Raw genomic sequence first — 14,451 nt, forward strand, 5'->3', positions numbered from 1 at the left:
CCATGGGGCGGAGGCTGGGCCGGGGGGCGCCGCTGTAGCCCCCGCCCCGCGCCGCGCACACCATCCCCGCGGGGTCGGGGGCGCCGAAGGGACGCGCTGCGCCGCCCCGAAGAGCCGCCGCCTCGGCCCCGTTCCAGGTGAGGACATGCGGGGCTGCGCCGCGGCCGCCGCCGTCACCCCGGTCCCCGAGGGCGCTCCGGCCGCCTCTGCGGGGCGCGGCCCGCGGGCTCCGGCCCGGCCCCGGCGGCTGCTGCGTGGGAGCCGCGCCGCGGTTCCTCTCCCCTCGTGAGAGGGAGTTTGCCGGGCGCGGGAGCTTCGGGGCCACGGCCCTCCCCGAGAGGGGGTTATTCCAGCGGGGGCAGCACGGGGCGATCCGGTCCGTGGAGTTAAGGTCGGCAGGTCTGGCGGGCTCCAGCAGCAGTCACCCACCGCTGCCCTGGCCTCCACGGAAAACTCAGATTTATAGGCACGAGATTTTTTTTTTTTTTTGGTCCCCCCCCCCACTTGCTGCAAGAAGGCAAACGGTGCAGATATTTACGTGTTCTGACGGCGAAACATCCCTGTTTTAAAATAGCTGCGTCTATATTTCCAGCTCTGGGCCGTGGCATGCGTGTGACGGATGCTGTGTGGGCACGGCTGGATCGGGAAGCGGGCTGTCTGTCGCCTGGCGCTCCGAGTGCTGGAGCCATTAGCGGCAGTTGCATCGATCTGTGCATACAGATATGCCCGGCTAGGCCGCGGGTGCTCGCACCACGGTAACAGGGAGCGTATAAACTGCGTATGGAACGGATTTAAAAATGCGTTGTTACACGTACTTTTAACTTTACGAGAAGGGAAAGGGAAATTACCTTGTTCCCGAGCCTACAGATGATCTTTGGATGTATCCCTGTGCGTCTGTTGTCACTCTAGGGCAAAAGCGATGGAAGGACAAAGATCGGTACGAGGTTTCCAAAACCTCTGGTGTGAGCCAGAGCAGTTGGGAACAGCTGCTAGTGTGAGTGGGGATGCATTTACAAATAATAATAATAATAATATATTGTCATGGGGGTTGAGGGAAATGGACACAAAAGAATGACCCCAGAGTATAACACAGCCTTTTGAGAACCTTCTACTGTATTTATAATTAAACTGAAAAGGAGTATAGCAGATGAGCTATAAAATACGTTGTAATGGCTTTCTTAGACTGTATGTGCAGAACCAGTTGAATTTCAGCTTAAATGTTCTGAATTAGTAAGCTGTATTGCAGGAAGGTTGAAAGCCCTAAAATAAAACATACTCTATTTATTTAAGTATCATATTAGCCTTAGAACATGTGACTAATTTCCCTGTTGTGGTTCTGGAAAAAATGAGTACATTTTTTATATTCTGCATAGTTAATGCCATGCCTCTGTTGAACATACACTATGCTTGTAGGTACGTTACTTCCTTTCAGCTGTTGTATATGAGAAAACAATAGATTGGAGCTTTTTTAGCTGCTCTTGTTTGATTTTGAAAAAGTTTTTTGAGGTTTTAATGATGTTAACTCATGGTACAAAGATATCCATGATTTCTATTCTGTATTAAATTGCCCAGAATACTTTGTTGATGATTATTCATTTGCTTTACAGTGTGAAGTACGTTTAAAAAAAGTGGTAAAACTTTCTTAACTTGTTAAACCAGAAGTATGCTTATTTACATTTGGCCTGTCAAAGAAATTATATATAGGAAAGTTTGACTGCAGTAGTATATGTTGTCTTCAGTCAAAAGTTGTTTTGAAAATAGTGCATCAGAATATCATAGTTTAAAAAATGTGAAGATGGAACCAATTATCTCTGACAAATACTTTGTTCTTCTCTGATATATTTCTGGTATACTGTTATGCACTTGTAGTTCAGCATCTTTTTAAACTTCCTATTTGGAAAGGATGGGGCTAGAATGGGAGAAGAAATTGAGCAACTGGAATATTGTGATGTTGCTTGGGTTTAGTGTAGTCACTGTACTGCTGTCACATACTGCAGGCTCTGATTTCTCTAACATCACAAATTCCAGAGAGGGTTCTTCAGTGTGGCTGATTATATCAAGAAGATTTTTGAGTATGACAGAAGAGAGATATGAGTGGAGTTTTCCTTGTTCAAAACTGGCTTCTAAATGATGTTTCTACCAGTACTAGATATACATGTACAAAAGGTTAAGCATTTGCTTAGTGTATGAAGTTGCCCTCTATGGTATATTAATATACTTCTGTGTTTTCTGTGTTAGTTAAGGCTTGTTTATGTAGTGGGAATGAATTGATACTCTACAAAGGGGATTGACAGTTTCTGCATATTCCTATGTGTTGCCTTGTCTCTTTCCTTTTCTCTGGGAAAGCACTACACAAAGCCTTTGTGTTTGGCTAGAGGGGAGGAGAAACAGCTGCCTTTTCAGTACAAGACACCAGGATTCGTCATGGTCTCACAGGGATGCGTTGCTGTGTGTGGACCAGCCACTGTCCTTCCTCCCTTGTTCCTCCCTTCCTCCCTCTCTGTTAAAAACTCTCTCCTCATGACACAGAAACCTGAGCTTCCTTTGATTGATCTCACAGAGCAGTGTGTTGTGCCATGGACTTAGCAGATCAGTCTGATGGGCCAGTTGTTAAAGTATAGGTGGGCAGGAAGTAAAATGCAAAACTGACTAAGTGCAAGGTGTACGTTAAGGAGTCCAAGATCTACAGATCATGTTGTGTTTAAAAATTGCTTGTTATCTACTTGACTTCTTGTCCATGATTGGGATGAAAGAAACTTGTTTGAATGGTTAATATTTTACTTAGTTTTCTTTTGTTTAACAGTTTAGTATCTAGGATACTTTAATGGGAATTAAACATATTAATTTCTAGAAGAGGAAATACAAACTTTCAGTTGGATGACAGAGTACAACTAAATGAGGCAGTTTCATTTTTCTGCTTTCCATGCACTAATAGGGTGCTTTAATTGTTGTACTGTATTCTGTGTCACCCAGTGGTAGAATAAAATTTAAACTTCCCTGTCTTTGTTGGAAACATTGATTACTATGTAATGAGACTTTAGTAACTATATATGTCCTTTCAAAATAACTTATTTGAAAATATCATCCAATTTTTTACTTAACCTTTACAATTTTATTGTATTTATTAAAATTTTAGAGTTAGAGTATCCCCCTTCAGTGCTACATGTTAAGTAGTGTGATTTTGAGGGAATTTAGTAACTCTGATTTTTTCTAAGCTGCTTATGAAATTGAGGTGGCATTCTTAACAGTTTAAATTTATAGTCCATCTTTCTCTGTATTAGCTTATAGGTCACTAATTTTGAAAACCACGTAGTGGAAAATTCAAACGATAAAATCTGGCCTTTTGACACTTCACCTCTTGATCTGGTTGAGAATCTTTTTCCATTTTTGACATGTTGTGCAAATCGTATCTTTTGGTAATTTATTTTTCAAACTTATTTGTCAGTTAATGGAGACAAATTTTGAAAGCCTTGAGGAGTTTTTTGAGGGAGAAGGGAAAGATTTAATTTGAGAGGAGCGAGGAAAGGAAGGCAAACTGGGAAAATGAAGGAGTCTAGTGTTTTTAACAAAACTGGTTAAAAATTTTAAAATGTGTTCATTGTTGTGTTCAGGCATGTTTTTCTATGGTTCTTGTACTGCATGGTTGAAAACAATTCTGTGATGAAAAGCATCACTCAAAGGGTATTTCATGCTGTTACTTTGTCTCTGAAGAGATTAATCAGTTATTGAGAATTAGATTATTTGCACTGATGGGGAACTCTCTCCTGTAATTATTCATTTTGAAGAAACGTGTGCATGTTGCTTAGCCTTGCATTTCAGTGCAGGAGAAGCATCTGAGTAGCTGGAAGAGTTGAAGGCCTCCTTTGTGGATGGGTTTTCATGAATGAAGTTTGCCAGCTTACTGATGGTATTTGAGAAGAGTATTTTTTTTTTTCCAATACAGAGCTGTCTGATGTATAAAGGAAAGGTAAAATAGGCTGAACTTGCTTTGGGAGCTTGTAAAAGATGTGGTCTCTAATATGAAGTCATCTTTTTGTATCTGGGTGTTGCAAAGGAATTTGTTACTTGTTGCAGGGACAGGTTACTATGTGGAGCTCACAGGGGAAAAGGGGAAACGGTCAGGGTTGGTGTAGTCCTAGTCTGTTTAAATGGAGATAATTTTATTACTTCTTTTGATGCACTTCAGGTTACCCAAAAATTGTACTGTTGGACTCATCCACAGTTCGGAAAGTTCTTCCTTCTTGATTCTGAGAGGGGGTTTGTTCTGCTCTCTGTCACTTCCCAGATAATTCTTAGATAGTATTTGTTGTTTCTATCACGCGGTGTCTCGGAGTACTAATGTTTTTATGAGGATTTTAACAACATATTTTTGGTATAGCGTTGTCCATCAATGTAGTAAGAATTATATTGCTTTATGGTGTAGTGTTATCAGCAGGATGTGTCTTGGAGCTTTTAAGTTTGCTTCTGTAGTAATGCTTCAAATGCCACTCGTGGCAAGCAGTGTGGCTTCTGAGCAAATGAAGGATGTCTGTTTAGCTGCAGTGTTAAAGTATTTAAAAAAGAAGGGGCAGTGATCTGTAAATAGAATGTGTTTTTCCAAATCAAACTGGTGACTTTTTAGAATGTATTTGTATTGCTATATTGAACTATTTACTGTCTTGAAATAGTTCTTTTCATGTCTATTTGTCAGCATCTTGAGTTAAATAGATCCAGAATGGGAATCATCAACTGGTAGAAATTGTGTCAGGCAAAGAGTGCTACTCTTCAAGTTTTACTGAATGCCCTTACTTCATATGTGATGTTTTGATTTTCCATTTCCTGTAGTCTATAAATAAAATCAAAGTATAATTCCCTAAGTCAAGTTAGCCTTAGTAATGTTATACTCTGAGAGCTGAAGGAGAGGAATTGATACAGGATCGCAGTCTTTTTCTGTGTGATGTTTATATGCTGTTTTGTCAGGCTCTAGAGATTATTTTTATAATCATGATGATTTGGGTGCAATTATAGTTTTGCAGTTTTGAGCAAGACAGTGTATCCAGCGGGGAAACCTGTTGAACAATTTGTCTGGTTGGAGAAAAGTTTGAAGGAATCGCAGGATAGATCAGTATGAAGAAAATATTTATTGGTCTTGTGGGAGAAATGTGCTGGCTAACCCAGTCAGTTCTTGTCTTTACTAGCCAAGAACTAGAAATTAAGGGTGAAGCTAAGGAGCAAACCATGAGCCTCCCAACAGTAAAGCAGCTGTGTGCCGGAAAGAGGCTCTCTTATTGACTGTCTGGTGATAGTTGTCATTTATTTATAGCTGTACATAGACAGAAGAATATTTTTCACATGTTAGCTCCTGCAGATGAAATTGCACATTATTGTTGAACCAGTCTAACAGCTGGCTTCTGTTAATAAGTGGAAAATGATGTTCTCTGCCTGTGCCTTTTCTAGTGCCCACTGATCTCAGAGCTGCACTGATTCAACTCACTAACTTGACAGAGAATGACTGTAAAAAGGGAGTTGTTTGGGCTGAGATAGGTTTATAACTCCTGCTAGGTCATGCTGTTATGTGCAATTTCACCCTGAATGTGTAGCTGAGGTAGTCATAACCAGATCCTTTCTTTTACTGTAGCCTGGGTGCTCAGCTGATAGGTCTCCCTGACTATTGTCAACTTGGGGAGGATGCAAGAGAAAGAGGAACATTTTCTGTGAAAGGCTTCTTTGAGGTGATGGTGCACTTTCTTCTCTGTTGATTTAAAGGAAATTTGGGCTAGATGCTAATTTCAGGCTGGACATCTTCCTGTTGTTCTGATGTATTTCATTAGTTTTGAGCCTAGGATACCTTGTTCATGTGGCAGTGCTTCTGTATGTATATTCAAAGACTGGACTAACCTTTCCTTGATCCTGGTGTATTAAAAAAAAAACAAACAAAAAAAGGAAAATACTTATAACTCGGTTTGATAGAATTGTATTTCTTTTAAGTAAATTTGAGAACTTAAAGAATACTGTTATTATTTTAGGGTTATTACACTTTGCCATTATAGTAACACGTATAACATGTGTTACTGTTTCCATATCTACAAAATTAAATCTGCACTCAGTCAATCTGAAGTAAAACTTCTTCTGGTTTTAGACATATTGTTTGTATAGATCAAGTGTTTAAACATTCAAAATACACAAATATGGCATGTCATAGGTCAACAGTACAATCAAGATTGTTTTTACAGCCCAAGCTTTAATTTGGAGAGATTTGGTATTGAATGTCTTTATTTACATACAACCAGTATTTCTTAAAATATGTGATGCCAATATGCTATACTTTTTATTATTTAAGTAAGGATGAAGTGAATGGCTGTAAAGGTTTTTGGGAAACTTTGCTCTTGTGTTTTTAGGAATAATTTTAGTATGTTTGTTTGGAAGATAGTTAAAATCTGATCTTGCACTGTTAACTCTTCTGATTTGTAAGAAATTCATGTAATTTTTGAGAGTCTCTTGATCTCCATGTTTTTAATACATAAACTTGTTGATTTTTGTGCCTCATCATTCTGCCACGTTTTATTTTTTTCAACTGATCTGTGGACTGTTTTTAAGTACTTTTGTGGACTTAAGACAGTCCCAGCAAACTAAATATGCCTGGGATAATTGTATTTTCTTAATGAAATATGATTATATCATTAGTATTCAAAGACAAAAACCTTATCATTTATCTCAGCCTTACTGCTTGAAGACCAAGGGAACTGTTGTGATTGTTGAGCCAACTTTGTGTGTAACATCAGCTTCCCTAGGACTTCCCTGAATTTAATGTGCTAACAGTAGTTGAGTAAGAGCATATAATGTAGAAAATTATTCTGTTGTCTTTTAAGAATAGTTAGTAATGAGGAATCCACTGAAATAATTAATAAAGTATTCTAATAGTAGAATATCTTTATTGTTGAAAATTAAAGACCTTGGAGATATTTTTATGTTTTTAAGTAATCTAAAGACTCAACCTTTTGCTTGTATGATTTGTGTGTTGGGGACTGAGCTTTGTAATTTTGACACTCAGTACATACTACCAGTATTTTAATAATTCGGTTTTCTGCATATTTTTGTTAAAAAAAATCTTTTCTTGAAATATGAGCACCAGAACTGGATATAATATTCTAGCAACAGTCCTACAATGAGCAGATAGAGAGGTGTTACAGTATCTCATAGTATTTATTTGTCTACTCATCCATAGTTGTCATAACCTTAACACTCCAGCAGATGCATTTATCAGAACTGATTGGTTACTACATTGTGTTAGGTAATGTTCCGTTTATTCTTTGTTCCTTGATGTATAATGCCTTCTTTCATCCGAGTTGGATAAAAGTAGTTTGCTTGCAGTCTGATTAAGCAGTTGATGCAGTTTGTTCTATACCACTTCTTGATCTCAGCATCAGGTACAAACTTTATAATTTTTCCCTGGTAAAAAATGTTTCACTATTAAGTCAGAAATTGACTCTTATGGGAGTAATTAGAGAAATATTAGTTTAGTTAATTTAAAATTATACTTGGGGACCTATTGTTTAATGTATGATCAATTGATTTTCTGCCATTTTAGTTCCTTAAAAAGAGACTGTGCTGTGTGATATAAACTTAGATGTCTTACAGAACTATAAATGCCATAATAACTATTATCTTTACAGGCCAAACTGGTAATGCCGTAGTAAAACTTTAGTTTGATAGGAAGGGGAACTTAGTTGAATGGCAGTAGTTTTATTGCCTTCCACTAATTCTTTAATGCTCAAGTCCTCTTCTTGCAAGTCCTTGCCTGGAACTGATCTCGAGCGGATGGCCTGTTACCAGAGTAATTTTATTTATCCTTTCCAAACATTAAAATTAACTGTCTTCTGCAGTGCTCTCTGTTTCAGCAATCTGCAGTGATAAATCAGAGATCTCCTTGCAAATACCTACTAAGATAAAAGTGATTCAAATGTGTCTTTCTCAACCTGTCTGACTTAGTAGCATCTCCCTGATATTTAGGGACTAGGGGACGCAGCACCGTCCGGAGCTTGGGACGCCGTCCCAGTCTCTCCCCGCTCGCTGCCGGGGCCGGAGGAGCCGCGGGCCGCCCGGAGCTGGCCAAGGTACTGAGCCGAGCCGGGCTGAGCGCGGCCTGAAGGTGAGCGCGTTTCTGAGAGCCGCCCGGGCAGCATGCAAGGAGTTAATTGCTTCGTTGCAAAAAGAAGGCTGCCACTGACAGTAGCATCTGGTCTTCTCATATCACTGTGTCCTGGGACTTGCACAGAAAATCTTTGTGCCTTTGCTACTTATACCAGAAAAAAACTCTACTGTGAAAGTTTTCCCAGAGCTGCAGCTCCTGGCTTTTTAACAGCCCCAGTCATGCTCAACTCATCATCAGGAACAGATTCTTTGCCATCTACTTTACACCAAATATGTCTATACCATCCTCGAGTAAGAGATAAAAACTTTTTCCAATGCACTTCTATAAGAAATCACTGTGCATCACAGTGAACTTTCAGGCAAGTGTATAAAAGGCAAAAACATTATTCTACCTGTAGCTTAACAATTTTCACCAATCACCCATTTTGTCATCTCAGCTCTGACCTCAAGAGAACCCTATAAAACAGCCTCCAAAGATGAACCCGGAAAATAACACATCTATAAACAACTTCCAGCTTATTGCTGATACTAGTTTCATTTTTTCCTCCATGTTCCAGAAATTCCTGTGTCCTGTTCTCTTGCCTGCACCACTCATTTCTTTATTATATACTTGAAAGATGATTAGTGATAGCACACTATTTTTAATTACTATTTTACGTAGCTTCCCCCCCCATTATTTTAGTAATTTGCTTTTAAAAGTACCATACCCCATTTACAAAGTGTTAGGGCGCATTCATTTGGATTTATATGTAGCTACCTTGCCAAATTTGCTGCTATTTTATGTAAGTAGTTGTGGTTAACGACATGAATCCTCATTAATACGAAGTTTTGTATTTCCATAAAAATATAATAGTGTATATATAATGTACATGGAATATATATGTAAATAATATAAACAAATATGTGTATAATGTAAAATCACATATATGTGTGATGTATGTATAGATGTATATTAAAATGTATGTTGTGTAATATTCTTTATCACAAAGTGTGTTAATATAGCAGTATTATAAAGAATATTGCATTTCTGATTTCCTGCATTAATTTTTGCTTTGATGCAGATAGACCTGGCAGTCTTGATCAGAGCGGAAGCTCTTTGATGGCCACCTCAACAATTAGGAGGAAGTAGTAACAAAACCTGTGAGAAAAGCAAGAAGTTGTTTGAACGTTTGGCATTTTCCTTCTTCTCCCCCTTTCCCATCAAATTCCTTTTCCTCAGGCCTTTGCTGGTGAGAGGTTTGAATGCCTTTCTGCTGGGAGGACTCCGTGGCTCTCAGACTAAGAGGTTGAATGTCTTGACATGGCTGTTATTCCGTGTAATGCAAAGCAATACTGCACAGATTAGGGCAGAGAATAGGAATAGACAAGTAATGGAACCTGAAGGAGGCAACTGTAGATGTATTAAAGGCAAAAATAGATGATTAGTTTATTTATTTAGGCTTCATGTGTGTGAATTGAATGCTATAGTCTAAACATGGTGATGGGAAATAATTTCCATGAATTGTGTTTTTTTTTAATTCATGACATGTTTTGATAAGTTTGCTTCGTTTCTTATGCATCACCATATGCGTAGCAATTTTATTTCACACACACACACAAAAAAGTAATCTCTCACTTCAGTTGATTGAAGTACTTTAGTATTTTGAGAGTGTCACTGTTGCTCTATCCATGGGTGCTTTTTTCTCTTAAAACTAAGATGTAAGCCTCTCACATACTATTTTTGATTTTCCAGCTTTAAAATTATTACTGAACAATTGTTAGTGGCTATTGAACTCTTATTTACTGGCTGCCAGACTGAAGCAAGGCTACTGGATGGAAACAAATTAAAAACACCTTTTGCAATTCAGTACTGCAGCTCTCAGTACTTACATAAAAATTCTGAAAATGCACCTAAGACTTGAATCTTTTCTCTTGTTCCCATCACCATCTACCATCTCAACAAACTTTAGAAGGTCAAATTGACCTTTTGTCAGCCTTGACGAATGATAGTGACCAACAAATGGATTAAAAAGCATCTTTTTACCCTGTTTTTTTCTGTAGGGTGCAGGGTCTTGTATGGTTTTAAATATTTAATAATGTGGTAAAACCTAGTCCTCTTGGAGGAGGAGGTTCTCTGTCACTGAAAGTGTGTGATCACTTCTCTAGCAAACAATGTAGAAATCTTTATCATTCTTTCTTGTGTGCAAATAGTGCCATATCAAAAATAGGTGTATATGTGCTGAATGTAATTAGGAAAACAAAACATCTTAATCCAGAATAAAGAAAACCTACATGGTATTAATTTCATTGCTGTTTGCAGAGTGGATTGATGCCCCTTTATTAGAGGGAGAATTTCAGTTTATAATATTAGTGATTGGTATTAGTTTTTAACGACCATGTGAAAATTTGCATTTGAATGAGAGGTGCTGGAGGGAATAGAAAATATAGGAAGAGTATTATATGTGAAGACACTGAGACTAGACACTAAACCCAGCGTAAAGGGGACAGCGTGCGGAGAATAGAAGTTGAAACAATAGGACAAATTGTGTTTGAAGATTGTGAGTGCTTCTTGCATACAAGGATTTATAATATATTTTTTTCAAAATAACAACCTCACATAAGTACCAGAAGAGTTTATTTGAGTCGAATTGGTTTGCTTTATCATGTCGTTCCCACTATGTTAGTTAGTCACCAGTTTTAGGGTTGTAGCTTCTTTTAAGTAACTTGCAAAAGATTATGCAGAAGATTTTAATTCAAGTTGCAGCTCATCAGTTCAGATAACTTGAATTTATGTTACAGGGAGCAGAAGTTCTTTGTCTTCTCTCTATCTTTCCAAACAAGATAGATTAAAGACTAAAGATCTGTATTCAACAGTAGTTGTAAGTGGATGCCTAAGGAAAAGTACAAAACCAGAGATAATATAAATTATAATTTCCTCTAGTACTTTTTCATTTTCTAGTAAGGAACTTCCTGAGCTGAATATACTTAATATGTATTTTCAGTAACCCACAGCAGTTTTCTTTCTTTGTGTAGTTAATCAGTATCCACTTGAACCATTGTAAACTTTTGTTATTCACAGTATTCCATTGGCAAGAAGTTGCACATGTCAGTTTGCTCTGAGTTTGGCTCCTGCTGATCTACTTTGATATTTTTTGGTTCTCTTATTGAATGACATCATGAATAGTTGATTCCTAGCCAACTTCTCCATGCCCCTAATGATTTTATAGACCTCCATCAAATACCCCTCTCTACTTCCCATCATCTCTTGAAAAAGATTTTAAGTCTGTATCTTTGATTATCTTGTTCCATTTTCTGAACCTTTTTTTTTTTTTGGTCAGGTAGGAAGAACTAGAATTGCATACAATACTTAAGGTGATAGTGAACTGTGGATATATACATGATCTTCATGTTGTCATCTGCTTTTTCTGAATTCTTAACGTTTGATTTTTTTTTTGACTGCTGTTTAGCACTGAGTTGTCATCTTTTATAATTGTATATCAGAACACCAAGTTCTTATTCTTGATTGCTAATAGTTTCTCACATATTTAATGAGAAGGTAGGATTATTTTTCTGATGTACATAATTTGACATGTACTTACACAGAACCTTGCCCACCATTATCTCCTGGTTATACAGTACTATGAAATCACCCAGCAGTTCCTCACAGTCGTCCCTCACAGAATTGCAGAATGATTTGGGTTGGAAGGGACTTTAGAGTTGGCAGGGACACCTTCCACTAGACCAGGTTGCTCAGGGCCCCATCCAATTTGGCTCCTTCTTTTGAAGGAGCATTGTGTTTAGATACCCAGGGAATCTATTCCAAATTTGAAAGCAGAGCTGTTGATGATCCAGATGGAAGATACTGAGTCAGGTTTTCTATATGTGTACAGTTTGTGGAAAAAACCTGTTTTTATTTAATGGAACCTGAGTTAAAAATACAAATATTGATCTTCCTAAATGATAGCTCATCAGCCTAAAAAGGGTAGCTCCGTGTGCTGTATTTACAGATGATCTAGATAAGATGCAAATACTGAAATTACATAGTCTGGTGATACAAAGCTATTAAAATTAGTAAAGATGAAGATAAGGAAGAGCTTGAGAAAGACCTTGCTACTCTGAGATAATGATGAATGACAATTATCATAAAAGCAATTCGTGTAGGGATAAATAATTTTAAAATTTACAGCAATTAACTTCTCTTGAATGGAGTCTTGCACATTCTCTGAAAATAGCAGGTTAGTCCCCAGTAACAATGCTGGTCTCCACATCTCAGAGAGGACATAGAACTGCAAAAAGCACACAGATGATGATCAAAATCAGTGAAAGACTAAGTAGTTGGAAGAGGTAAATAAGGAGGCATATGGTAGCAGTGTATTCCCTGTGTAGGACTGAGAGGTGAACAGGGAACAACTGTACACTGCCTTCCTGTACAAGGGTTAATGAACTTCCAGTGTAAGTAGCAGAAAACAAATTGGAAACAAGGATGCTTTTTCCCACAAAATGAAGTCAAGTTACAATTTGCTTGAAGTAGAGTGTTATGGGTGGTAAAAGTTTTCATGGGTTCAGAAAAGCTCTAATGAACTTGGAGATGAAAAATCTTAAATACCATCTTTGTTTCTGTGTTTTGTGTCCCAGCTTACTATATCCTCAGAAAATATTCTGGGAAGTCTGATTATATGCCTTCTGTGTCCTTGTATTCTTCCCTAGACATCAGTTGCTGGCAATAGTCAGAGACAGGAGGTTGGGCTGGGTGGATTTTTGGCCTAATGCAACCTGTCTCTGCTTGTGATTAGCTGCCCATGCTATCTACTTTTCTACTGTCTAACCTAATTTTTTTCTGTTGCAAATTAAATTGATATTTTTGGATTTGTACCAACTTCAAATGCCTTTGCCAAAGTTCCATTTCAGTTTTTTAATACTTGTTTTCCATTTCAAACCTTGCAGGACGTCTGATTAGGAGCTCAAGTTTCAGTCACTGTTGCTTGAAGCCAGCTTCAACTACAGCTACAAAGCAAGTGCATGCTCTAAACAAGCCACATTGTTGACTTGAGTCCCTGTACCTTTTTCAGCACCAATATTTTTTTAGGGGCAGATTGGTCAGACAGTCTTGGATGAGCTACCCATCTCCTTTGTTGTTGTGCATTGTACTTCTAAATTCAATATTGCCAGAGCCCATGTGATCATTGTGGAATATCCTGTGAACAAGAAAGATTCCCTGGCACTGTAGAGAACTCTTCTCTACAGCCATGCCAAACTGAAGGTAAAGTAATAACTTGTGCCAGTCTGCTAGCAATACCTCCTTTATGTTTATTTAGCTGCCTCAGTGCCACCTTCCTTCAGCACAGCCAAGCACCAAGCCATTTCCCACCTCTCATGTCATTTGGCAGTTTGTAAGGATCCGCTTCATGTGGCTGTGCCTTACCCATTGGTGCAAGGGATGCTGACATCAGTGCTGAGTTGGTCTTGGCATGAGGGTTAGCACAGGGTCTCTGTGGTTTTTTTGTCCTCTCTTTGTGCCTGACTTCTCTAATACTGTTGATTTGCTGCTGGAAAGTACAATTCTTCTTGAACATACTGAGGTGTCTCCTGCATAAACTGTAACATGATGGTGTGTCTTTCCTCCTTAACTCTTTCCGGGATTGCTGCATTGCATGATAGGATGGCCAATCTCCTCACTGAGGAGGCTGAAGCCTGTCAGAGATTGGTAGATGTCCTGCACTGTGTGGACTCCCTCAAATCCCATCTTCCTGTTAGCTAGGCTCTTATGGAGGCACCTTGCTTGGTGTAGCACTTACTGACCTCATTTTACACATTGGCAAAAAGGAGAGCTACTGTATTCACGGAGATGTATTTAAAGTATTTAAGAAGATGGAATACCTGTGTATGCACAACTGATGCCCTCTCTTTATCCCAATACTGCAGCAGATTTAGAGTTATGTGCCCTAAAGATACGGGTGCTAAGAGGTTAGACATTACAGATTGAAAAAAGATTATTTCTCTCTTTTCTCGTATTCTGCTTAGTAAACTGTCAGGCCTCATTGACCATGTTTTTGTCATGTGCTTTGTCAACTGATATATCAAGGGAATTCTCAAGGGAATTTTGTTAGTGAGGTCCAGGTTGCTTCATGGATGGAGCTTCAGCCTGGGCATGATACAGTGAATGTAGTCATGTGGCTGCCAGCTGGGCTGCCTCTCTGCTGCTGGCAGCCTTGTTGATCATTTGACAGTGCAGACAGCATTTTGCTATTCACATGCCATCTATCTGAATGTCTCATCAAAGTTTCTCTGCTAATTTTGTTGTATTTTCAAAAAAACTGTGTTACTCCCTGTCATGGTTCAAAC

At 38.6% G+C, this 14,451-nt stretch overlaps 1 protein-coding gene across 7 annotated transcripts in view; it reads left to right on the forward strand.

The window, feature by feature from the left end:
• The first annotated feature begins 50 nt into the window (after positions 1–50).
• Positions 51–14,451, forward strand: part of TTBK2 (tau tubulin kinase 2) — an 86,214-nt gene continuing 71,813 nt past the window's right edge. For 5 of the 7 annotated variants that reach the window (XR_003527457.1, XM_027641806.1, XM_027641812.1 and 2 more), the window contains exon 1: positions 51–137. The gene's annotated coding sequence lies outside the window, so the exon portion shown is untranslated. Of the gene's footprint in view, positions 138–373; positions 392–9,191; positions 9,253–14,451 lie in introns of those variants that run through there. The other 2 variants (XM_027641808.1, XM_027641807.1) reach the window with 2 other exon arrangements.

Source organism: Corapipo altera, unplaced genomic scaffold (genome assembly GCF_003945725.1).
Source record: "Corapipo altera isolate COAL_440 unplaced genomic scaffold, ASM394572v1 23b, whole genome shotgun sequence".
NCBI lineage: Eukaryota > Metazoa > Chordata > Aves > Passeriformes > Pipridae > Corapipo > Corapipo altera.